The sequence below is a fragment of the Gobius niger genome (genome assembly GCF_951799975.1).
Source record: "Gobius niger genome assembly, chromosome: 2".
Lineage (NCBI taxonomy): Eukaryota > Metazoa > Chordata > Actinopteri > Gobiiformes > Gobiidae > Gobius > Gobius niger.
The window spans coordinates 12,961,481-12,973,639 of NC_136853.1; positions in this window are offsets into that span (position 1 = coordinate 12,961,481).

Genomic DNA, 12,159 nt, shown 5'->3' on the forward strand with positions numbered 1-12,159 from the left:
GGCAGAGTTGCGCAGGTGCGTTGCTGTACTTACAAAGTAAAGTCATTTCCCCGCCGATGCTCTGTCTGTCTGTATGTGTTCTCATTGATTCTGTAACAGATGACTGCCCCCTGTATCAGCACCTCCTCTGTCCTTGGCTCTGTGTAAACTGCACTATAGCACTGGAGGAGGTGATTCGACAATATACGCAGCAGCCCACAGAGAGAACATGACTTTGTGACACAAAAAATGGTGGTAAAGTTCTTTACCACTGTATAATTTATAATAACACATAAAGAGGAGAAAAAGAAGCAATTGATGCAATTTTGCAAACATGTTTTGATACATGTTTCCTGAGACGGAAACCTCAAATAAATGAAATGAATAATGAAAAGAAATGATCTCTAAAGTAATACATTGACATTATCTTTCAGTTGTTTGGTTCTAGATGATGAAAATAATATAGTATAGGTATTGAAAAAACTGTGGGGCACCAGTATCGTAAACCGAGTGGGGTGGGTTGGGTCACATAAGACATTTCTTGGCTTGACTGCTTCACGCATGGGAAGCTTTTGACGCGCTTCCATCGACTCCCATGTGGCCAACGCTAGAGTTGGGAATTGTTTAACTTTTTTTTGAGAAATTTGTGAGCATCGACCAAACAGGAGCTTTCCCAGCAGATCCACCGGCGGCGTAGATCCTATGCTACAGATGTAAACAAGTCATGGAGGATTAGCTTTATCGTGTTGTGAACTGAAGCTACAGCAGTTCTGGGACTGTTACAAAGACATACATCAGTGTTTCTTTTACCTTAACACCCCTGATTCAAAGCGGTGACAAGAAAACTTATTTCAGTGGCTGGATCTGTGCTGAGAATGTGTTTGGCCCTTGATAATTCATGAGCATTCCCAAAGCTAATGCTACAAGCCAAAGCTACGAGCATGTGAAAACGAGAAATATGCACAAATAAAGTCAATTAAGCCCCCATCTACGTAAAGCAGCCGTTTAAAAATGATCACACATTGAGCACGGCTTGTCGATTTTGAAGTTTATTGCTCACATTTCATCTACAATGGGTCGTAGCCGATCGGTTTTCTTCCAGAGCTAGCTGCTTAACAGTAAACAGCTAGGTCGCATAGATCCCGTGAAAACAAGTACTATGCTAGCCTGGCCTTAGCCATCCGTAAACTCCGGTCAATTATCATTTCCCTACATGTACGTCTGGGCTTGATCTCAGTGGCTGCGTTACATCGGTTGACTTTCTACCTACCATTCAGCGAGCGGGGGAGGCGGGTGTTTGCGCCGATTTGCTGGTTGTTGTTTGGCAATGGCGGCGGATACAAACGAAATGGAAGCTCTTCAATCCGTCCTGACTCCCAAATATCCAGAAATTAAAAATGAAGCATTGGAATGTGCAAGGAATGCTCCCAAGAGTTATGATGGCTCACTTCACTCACTCGGGCGCATTACATACGTCACGACCAAACGTTCGCGAAAATTAGATCCAATGGTTTCAAAGGAGTTCACCCCTCCCACCTGATAACGGAGCGCAATTGAGAAGTTCTAGACCCTTATACGAAATGAAGAAAGTACGAGGGTATGCTAAAACCAGGCTCGTACTATGCACAATTAATGTCAATAAAGCCAGCAACTACATAAAGCAGCCTTTATGATGATCACACACTGGGCCACAGGCTTGACGTATTTGTGGTTGATTGCAGACTTTTAATCAACACATTGCTTTAAAGAATTTGTATTGTTAATTTGGAATTTAAAACATAGTGTGTCGCTGTGCCTCCCTGGTAATACACTGTGTTCCAAATTATTATGCAAATTGTATTTTTGTGTCAAAAAGGTAAAAAAAAAAAAAAAAAGGTTTTCTATTAAACTCACAAATGGTATTGTCTCTCAGGGCTCTTTCAATCACTGACATCAATCTCAGATGCCTGGGATGATTATTTGTCAGGTTAAGCCCAGTTAAGGGAAAAACTATACTGAAAAAGGGCGTTCCACATTATTAAGCTGACCAACATTTTCAAGCAATATGGGAAAGAAAAAGGATCTCTCTGCTGATGAAAAGCGTGAAATAGTTGAATGCCTTGGTCTAGGTATGAAAACCTTCGATATTTAATGTAATATTAAGCGTAATCATCATACAGATAAGAGATTTGTGGATGATTCAGAGCACACACATGTTTGAGCAAATAAAGGCACAATGAGGACAGTTTCTTCCAGACAAATTAATCAGATTAAGAGAACAGCTGCTACAAAGCAGCCAACTGCTATTTGAAGCTGCTGGTGCCTCTGGAGTCTCCCACACATCAAGGTGTAGGACCCTCCAGAGGCTGCAGTTGTGCATAAACCTTCTATCCGGCCTCCCCTAAACTGTTCATTGAAGCTGACAAGCAGAAACAGCTGCAACAGGCTCAGAAATACTCTTGTTCACTTATGAGTGTCGTGTAACCCTAGATGGTCAGATGGATGGAGTAGTGGATGGTTGGTGAACGGCCACCATATCCCAACAGGCTGTGACGTCAGTATGGAGGGGGCGGAGCCATGCTTTGGCCTGGAATCATGACGAGAGAACTGGTCGGCCCCTTTAGGCTCCCTGAAAGTGTGACAAATATGTGGAGTTTCTGACTGACCGCTTTCTTCTTGGTACAAAAAGAAGTGTCATGCTTTCCCGAACAAAATCCTCTTCATGCATGACAACGCACCATGTCCTGCTTTAAAAAATACCCCTGCATCACTGGCTGCTATTGGCATAAAAGTAGAGAAACTCATGATGTGGACCCCCTCCTCCCATGACCTCAACCCTATTGAGAACCTTTGGAGCATCAACAAGCAAAACATCTATGAGAGTGGGAGGCAGTTTTCATCCAAACAGCAGCTCTGGGAGGCTATTCTAAAATCCTGCAAACAAATCCAAGCAGAAACTCTCCAAATCCTTGTTTTGATGATAATCTCTACATCCCATGTTACACTATGCCACTCTCACAGCAATGCTAGCTCTCGGTCGGCAGGTGATGTGACAGGAGGAGAAGTGTGCGGATTTGTACATCAGCATCCATCCAATTGAAATTCAAATATATGTCATACATTTATAGGAATAGATTTGATGTTGCTTTCGGCCAGTCTCTGTAAAAAATGCCTTATTGTCTTGCGGTGATACTGGATTTGACGAAGCCACGGCTTATTTAAGGAAGCTCACTCAGAACCTGACATTTACTGCTGATGGTGTATAAAGCAGAAATGTGCCCTAGCTACAAAAATCAATGTGACTTTATAATAAAACAGCAGGAATAATGCCACACCGGCGGTATGGGCTTGTTATCCAGAATAAACATCACCAATAAAGGAAACGCTCCGAGGTGAAACCGTCCCCCCAAAGACACATAATGGATATTGCACAATTATGAGAATCACTGCAGCCATAATAATAGCAGAAGGTGATGGAAGGTCGGCCTGAATAGTTTGCGTTGTTGCTGAGTAGAAGCGATTACATTTATGCATGTTTGCTGCACTCAGATCTATACAGCAGTTTGAAGGCCATAACGCTGCAACTTTTGTTCATCAATTTGTGTGTTTTATGTATTTAGAAAATATATACATCAAACAAAAGCAGCAAGGCAGTTTGATAGAGAAATAACTAGTTGAAAAAACGCTCATACATCCTTGGCGTCTGTTAGATAACGTTGTAGTCCTTTGTGACCGTCAAACAAAACCGCGGCTGTCAATCATACATTCATTCCGGCAAGGTGGATAAAACGTCTTGCCCAAGGACACAACGACTCCCATCTATGATTTTAATGCATGCAGTGTAGAAAGAAGAGAATGTAGAAACTATGATTGATAAGAATTCAATATTTCACTCATATAAAAGCATTTGGATACTATAGTGTGACTTTTTCCAATAGAGGAAACCCGATGTTAGTCTATGGAGGACTGTTTATTCCTTCCAAAATTGGGGATTTCAATAGTCCAATTTATAACAATCGAAATCCCATCCCCAATAACACCCGCCGCCAGTCGTTTCATCACAGTCTATAACCGACCAACATCCAAACTGCTCGAATAAATCAAGTCAACTCGAGCGGAAGGCCTTTAAAAGCAATAGCCCTCCACGCCATGCTCTAGTAAAAATTCATTTAATTAAAACAGGAATATTACTGCACCCAATCGCCCGTTAACCGCCCTTGTTACACCTCCGTAAACCAAAATCGCACTGGCATTAAAACCGCGCAATAAACTGCAAAGAGGAGGTTGCTGAAATTAGCCAGCTCGGCGCCATCTTGTTTTTATTGGCGTTTCTGGCGAGAACAGATATCGTGCCGTGGAGCGCATTCCCACTGTGTTGCCGTTCGCTATCTTGATTTGGGGTTTATCACTGGCAGTCTTTTTTTTATTTTTTTTAATGGAAGCTCATATTATCATCGTCTAAAGTGCTGTCACGTCGGAGATTGCGCAAGAGATCTGCAAGTCCCCACAGTCGAGCCATTTGTTCGTTTCTGAGGCTTGAAGTTACACCAGTGCAGGGCCTTATCGTTGTTTATCGTTGGAATGCTAAATAAATATTATAATCTAGCGGCTTTATGGAGCGGTCCGCAGGGAGGTCAGCTCAGTTCTAAGAAGCTGATAGTTTGGTGCAATGTGCGTTTGCTAATTCTCACAACGGCAGGGGAATACCTCCATGGATATCTGCCGTATCGATCTGTTTTGCTTGTCAATGTAAGAAAAAAGGCAACGGAAGCTAACTCGGCACAGGAAAATCCTAGCGGGTGAAAGAAGAGGCATTCAACACAGAATGGCAAAACAAAAAAGAAATGGCAAATTGCTTTTGGAACAGACAATGAAAGGGGAAGAAAGTTGAAGGAGTTGAGGTTAAAAGGTCAAATCTGGAGGAGCAGATTGAGCAGAATATTATTTAGTTTGATTTAGAATGAGGAATTGTGTCACATGAGGTCAAGTAATAACACTGTCTAAAAATCAATAAGAAGTTTTTGTTTACATTTTCATTACTTGCATTTATGAAAACATGATCCCGTGTGATCCTGTGGTGCAATTGATTTTTGAGTCTGATGTTTTAACAACCACAGGCCACTCCAAAATGTTGTAAATGTCTTGTCTGCAGTTGTCACATTAGTCTTTTCTGAAATTTGAGCAGATTTTTTATCAAGTTTCATAGTTAGTTAGTTAGTTTATGTTATTGTCCCGGAGGGGAAATTAGTTTTCACAGAAGTACAGGCAGGAAAGCATCAGAAATATATACATAACAAACAGACAACATATACAAATATGACATTATGGTAACAATTGATGACAAAAATACAGATGTCACTGTGGGAGCATTAATTAATTAAGGTATTATTACACCATATAATATAGCACCCCTTTTAATCTGCTGAGAAAATGGATGTGTTTAATTTTTTTTTTTTTTTTTATTACTTTATTGTGCCATAAGTTTCATTTTTACAATTTACACAGTTAGCGTGTCAGAATTAACACAAATGTTTTTTGTTTTGTTTTTTACACCCAGTGCAGAAACAGCAAATAAATGGTAACAATTATAATAATTATAAAAAATAAACATAAAACAATAATAGTACCAATATTAATAATAGCTAAGGCATACAAGCACATATAGACACATATATAAGTCTACCCGTGCACATGTACACACATGCACACATACGCACGTACACCCCCACATACTTATCCACATACATCTCAGCCATTCCCTTCCTTTTCCCTTTCTCTCTCTTCCCTTTTCTTTCCCTTTATTAAATCCAAAGAAATTCTTTCATTTTCAGTACTATTTTGTTAATTCTACATGGGTTACAGTGATGTAGTGGTGACAACCGCGTCGACAGAGGCACCGGTGATGCCATCGGAACACCCACCATTCACATATACCTACAAACATGCGCGTACAAGGCGTACACAGGTACGCCCACAGCGTATACACAAAGGGAAAGAGTAGTGTGGGGGCATTTGTGATGGACCCTATGCTTTGTGTTGCATTAAAAGCAAAGCAAGGCTTGAGCGGGCAGCTGTCGAAAGATGTGACCTCTCCCAGCTGCCCGGCACCCGCTTACCCTTCCTTAATGTTTGATCGTGTTATGCCCTAAGGTAGGTGGTGTGTTTAAAACAACAGGCGTTAGCTGAGGTCCAGGGGTGCTACACCCCTGACATTCAGCCACTCCTGCTCACCCTGTACTGATGTGTATGTATGTTTGTGCTGGGCCCTGTACTGTATGGTGCATTAAAAAAGCAAGGTATGCGGGGTAACTGTTGAGAGAAGCGTGGTCTCCCAGAGCCACCCCGCACCCGCTTACCCTACGCTGAAAGTTTGTTTTTATTTATTTGTTTTTAATTTACCCGTACTTTAAGCGTACCCATATACGCCCACACACCCACACCCACACTCACCCACACGCAATACACTCAGACTACGCCAGTGAGCCGTCACCACCGTCACACCACTACATCACTGTCAGCCTAATTTTTATTGTATACATGTACATATGCACATACGCACACCCATGTACACATATATATATAAACACTCACACAAACATACACACATGCATATATCTTTTTCTTTTCTCTCTTCCCTCTCTTTTTGTAGGACTACCTATGTGTACATAGTCAAGCAACAGCAAACATTCATACACATATAAAGTGGTAGCCGACGGTCTACATTTATACAATACATATACACATATACATACCAAGTGTATATACTTACCATATAAATTCCTTCACCTGCCATGTACTTATGTCTTTTCATGCTGCTACAACAAATATATATACAACTCTACGTACAGACATACCACCTTCCCCATGAAAAAAAAATATATATATTTAAAAAAAAAATTAAAAAAAAAAATTAATAACAAGGATGAAAAACTAATAATACAAATTAAAAATTAGATTGAATAAGCGAGTATCCACTAAGTTTCTTCGTTTCCTTTATTTTTACTATTTATTTCTCTTCTATTCGTCGATATTATTTAATATGCAAAGAGTGTGATTATATAATTTTTTGAAAATTTCATTTTTGTCTCGAATGGTGTACATCACTTTCTCCATCTCCAATACATTTTGGAGAGCTATTTTCCAAGATTGCAAGGTTGGGGTTACATTTCCTTTCCATATTTTGGTAATTTGTTTAATAGCAACTATTCTCATAATGTTGAAAACTGGGGTGTCTAATCTTCCGATTTTATCCATAATGTCTAGCCCCAGTAGATTTTTGGTCTCCAAATTTCCTCTTATGCACAGTAGTCTCTTTATCATATGTTTTACTTGTTCCCAAAAAGGTGAAACTACTGGACAGGTAAATAACATATGAGTAAGATGTGCCTCTTGTTCCCCACACCCTCTCCAGCATTTTGTCTCTCCTTTGGGTAGATATTTTCCGCTCTCTGCTGGGCTGATAAAATACCTCACACACACTTTCCAGGCAAATTCGCGCCAAAATTTTGAGTGAGTTACTCCTAAGTTTTCTTTTACCGATTTATCCCAATCTTCTTGTTCTATTGTGGTGTTCAATTCTTTCTCCCATTTACACTTAGTTTTATTTTCCACTATCATATATTCTTGTAATAGTTTATACATTTCACATAATTTCCCTTTATTTTTATTGACAAGATATTTTGTTAATCTATTCTTGTTGTGTTTCAAATGTTTCATTAAGTAGCTTCTTATTTGCAAATATTTAAAGAAATGCTTCTTGTCAATTTTAAATTTAGATACAACCATTTCAAAAGAGTCTATGGTATTTTTTGTTATCATCTGGGTGTATGTTGTCAGCCCTTTATCTGCCCAATCCTCAAGGATTCTGTCCATCTTATTTGCAGTAAAATCAGGATCATTTCTCATTTCTCTAAGCAGAGACAGTCCATTGTCAATTTGTGCTACTCTACAGATGTCTTTCCAGATTTTTAATGTATTTAAAACACAAAAGCTCTGTCCTTGATATCTTTTCCATTGATTTTTTTCCAGAAAGGGGAGTGTTGCTAAAGGTATATCTACCATTGCCCTTTCGGTAATAATCCATTTTGATTCACTTTTTACATTCCTCCATTTCATTATTATAAGTAATTGGGTTGCGTAGAAATAATTTTGTAAATTTGGTAATCCTAGTCCACCCTCCTCTTTGGATTTTAACAGGAGTTTAAATTTAATTCTATGTTTTCTGTTGTTCCAAATAAAGTCTGCAATCATCCTATTCCAAGAGTAAAAATTCGTTTTCGACAATGATATTGGAATTGCTTGAAATAAAAATAGGTACTGAGGTAGGACCATCATTTTAATAATTTCGATTCTGCTTAGTAATCCCAGTGAAAACAATTTCCATCTATTCATATCCATTCTTAACTTTTTTTCCAGTATACCATAATTCAACTCAAAAAGGTCCCCTAAATTATTGGCGATATACACCCCTAAATATTTCAGTTTTGAAACATCCCAGTGGAATTTATAGTTGTCTTTCAGAGTTTGACAAATGGGATTACCTATTGTCAACGCTTCACATTTACTTTCATTGAGTTTAAATCCAGATTGTGTACTAAATTCTTTAATCATGTCCATTAATTTTGGAAGCGAATCTTCAGGTTTCGTGAGATACATTATGAGATCGTCAGCATATAACGCTAATTTATGTACCTCATTCCCAATCCGTATCCCCGTTACACTTTCATTTTGTCTAATTGCTGCTGCCAGCACTTCTATATACATTACAAATAATAACGATGAGAGAGGATCGCCCTGGCGTATTCCCCTTTGGATTGTGAAACATCTAGATAGCGTCCCATTTGTTTTCACTCTGGAGGTCGGATTACTGTAAAGGGCTTGTATCCATGACTTGAACTCCGTCCCCAAATCATAATACTCTAACATTTCAAACAAGAAAGGCCAACTCACTAAATCAAAGGCCTTCTCGGCATCTATTGTCAATAATGTCAAATCCAGTTGATTTTTTTGTGCGTAATCTATTACATTAACTGTTCGTCTTATATTATCTGATAGTAATCTCCCTGTTATAAATCCACACTGATCTGGGTCAATTATATTTACAATACAATTCTTCAACCTATTGGCGATAATACCTGTAACTATCTTATGATCTGTATTTAAGAGGGAGATAGGCCGATAGGAGGCACATTTCGTTGCGTCTTTCCCTTCTTTATAAATTAGAGTTATTAAGGCTGATTGCCATGTTTGTCCCCAAATTCCTGTTTTTAGCGCATGATTGTATGCTCCCATAAGTAATGGGGTTATTTGGATTGAGAATTTTTTGTAAAATTCATTTGTATAGCCATCATCTCCCGGAGAGGTTCCTGTTTTTAGTTTCTTTATTTGTTCATGTATTTCCACACATGTAATGGGTTTTTTCAACATTATTTTTTGTTCAGGTGTTATTTTTGGTAAATTAATATTATTTAAATACATTTGAATTTGTTTAATTTGTGCCTCTTCCTTCTTGTATAGTAATTCATAGTAATTTGCAAATTCCTCTGCTATTTCCTCATGCTTAATTTTTGTCTCATTTTTTCCATCATTGATTTTTGTAATGTAGGCTTTCTTTGTTTGATTTTTCACTTTGTAAGCTAGTCTCTTTAAAGAGTTTGGCCCACAATCATAACTCTCTTGCTTTGTAAATCTTAACATTTTCTCCACTTCTTGATTATAAAGCGTTTTGAGAGTAGATCTCTTCTTCTTCAGCTGAATGTTGTCTGTAACACTATTTGTCTCTCTAACTTTAACTTCTAATAGTTTTATTTCTTCAGTAAGTCTTTTACGTTGATATTCTCTTAATCTGTTTTTACTTGATGCTAATGAAATTATATGTCCCCTCAAAACTGCTTTAGCGCCTTCCCATAATAACACTGGATTTATGTCGTTTATATTATTTATTTCCATATAATCCACCAATACAGTCTGTAGTCGATTAACAAAATGTTTGTCTTGGAGCAGGGAGTTATTTAGTCTCCAGATGTTTTTCTGTTTTGGGCTTATATCTAATTTTACTGTAAGTGTCACTGCAGCATGATCTGACAGATGTATTGAGTGTATTATACAACCTCTCACATTAGTTAAATCTTTTTTAAACATAAAAAAATAGTCTAATCTGTTGTACACTGAGTGTCTACCCGAGTAGAATGTGTATTCTTTTTTATTTGGATGGAGAGTTCTCCAAACATCTATAAGTCCTAATTCAGAACATGCTTTCCGTGACATATCTGCCACTTTTTCTGCCCGGTGTAGCTTTGCTTTTGACGAATCCAATTTTGGATTCATTGTAAGATTTAAATCACCCCCTGCTATCACTACTCCTTTACTTTTTGTTACCAACATATCAATCACTTGTTTCATGAAGGTTGCATCCTGTTCAGGTGGGTAGTATACATTCAGTAGTGTTACTTGAATAGTTTCGATTTTACCAATAACCATCACATAGCGGCCTTCTTTATCGATCCATACTTCTTCTTTTTCAAAATTGATATTGGGTTTAATAATAATTGCTACTCCTCTTCTGGATGTTTCTAAAGCACTATAGAATAATTGACCCTTTATGTCCTTCTTTAGTTTTTGACTACCATATTTTTTTAAATGTGTTTCTTGGAGGAAGAGTATATCACCACCTTCTCTGTCCAGATACAACAATATAGATTTTCTCTTTACTTCATTATTAATCCCATTCACGTTCCATGAAATAATTTTTAAATCACACATAGTCCCAAAGTGTAATTTCACCACTTAACTTTGCGATTAAATACTTAACCATCTTTTTAATGTATTTTAATTCAAGCAAATATTGTAGTTGGCTCTCGCATTTATAAAACACAAAAAAAACACGTGCACCTACACCGAAAATACTGAAAAAAACAAGTCTCTTCCGATCAAAAAAATTGTTATGCTCATCCATATGTCGGATGAAAAAAGGCGTACCAATAGTCGCCTGTTTGACAAAAACAAAAACTCAACTTTTAGCGCATCAAAGCACCAGTAATCCCAACTATTTAATAAACTTTGACCCAAAATCATGTCTTTCTAAAGTAGTAAAGGCTCCATTCTATAACATTACTGCCTGATTTAGTTAGATCACAGTCTTAATGTTTGTACCTTTATAGCATTAAGCCTAGGAAGGATCTTCTTCCACGACAGGGCGACCCGTCTTTCTTCGTCCAGCCACAGTAGACCACATCCCGCTCGTTAATGTCTTCTTAATTGTTCCCGCAGTGTCTTCTTCCTCCTCGACATGAATTTTGAAATGTTTTAGTGTTGGTGCAGCTGCAGCCAGTGTCGCAAAAGTCTCTGTAGTGTTGTCCTCCAAAATAATCCTCAGCTGCGCGGGGTACAGGCAATAAGCTTTTATATTTTTCTCTTTCAAAAGTTTTATTACCTCTCGCACCCGTTTCCTCTTCTTGACAGTACCGGTTGTATAATCTTGATTGAAGTATACTGCGCGACCCTCGTACGTTGGTTTTTGTTTCCATGCCTCTTGCAAGATAAGATCTTTCACTGCGTAATTCAGGAACCGTGCAACAATTACGCGCGGGTGGGTAGGATTCGTAGCTTTGTGCACAGGTGTGCGATGTGCCCTCTCAATTTGCAGGTCTATGCCCGTGGGCAATTTTAAACAAGCTTCAATGAGATCTTTAACAATTCCTGTCGTATTCTTCTCATCACTTTTCTCCTTGACTCCGTGTATCCTGATATTATTTCGTCTGGATCTTGCCTCTAGATCGTCACATTGCGTGGCTAGCATTGCTTCTCTGTCAAGTAGAAAAAGTACTGCCTCCTCCAGTCGCGCTGTTCTGTCTTCCGTGTCCCCGAGTCTCTCCTCTACCGTGGTTGTTCGTTGTTCTATCGTGGTTATTTTGTCCGTGATGTCCTTCAGACTCGTTTCCAGCCGGTTTAATGTCTGTTCGTTGTCACTTGCGGCTTTCATATGTTCTTGCCTCAAGCTTTTAATTTCGGCAAGTATATCCAACTCACGCGTGCTCTCCGTGTCTCCTGCACCCGTGGTTTCGGTTGCTCCCTCCACGGTGGCCGTGCTCTGTATTTCTTCATTATTTTTGCCTGTTTTTCCTTTTTTATCCATACGGCGTGTTCTGTACGTTTTCATATGTTTTTACTTCAGGCGTGGTCTTTTAGTTTTTACGCGTGCCT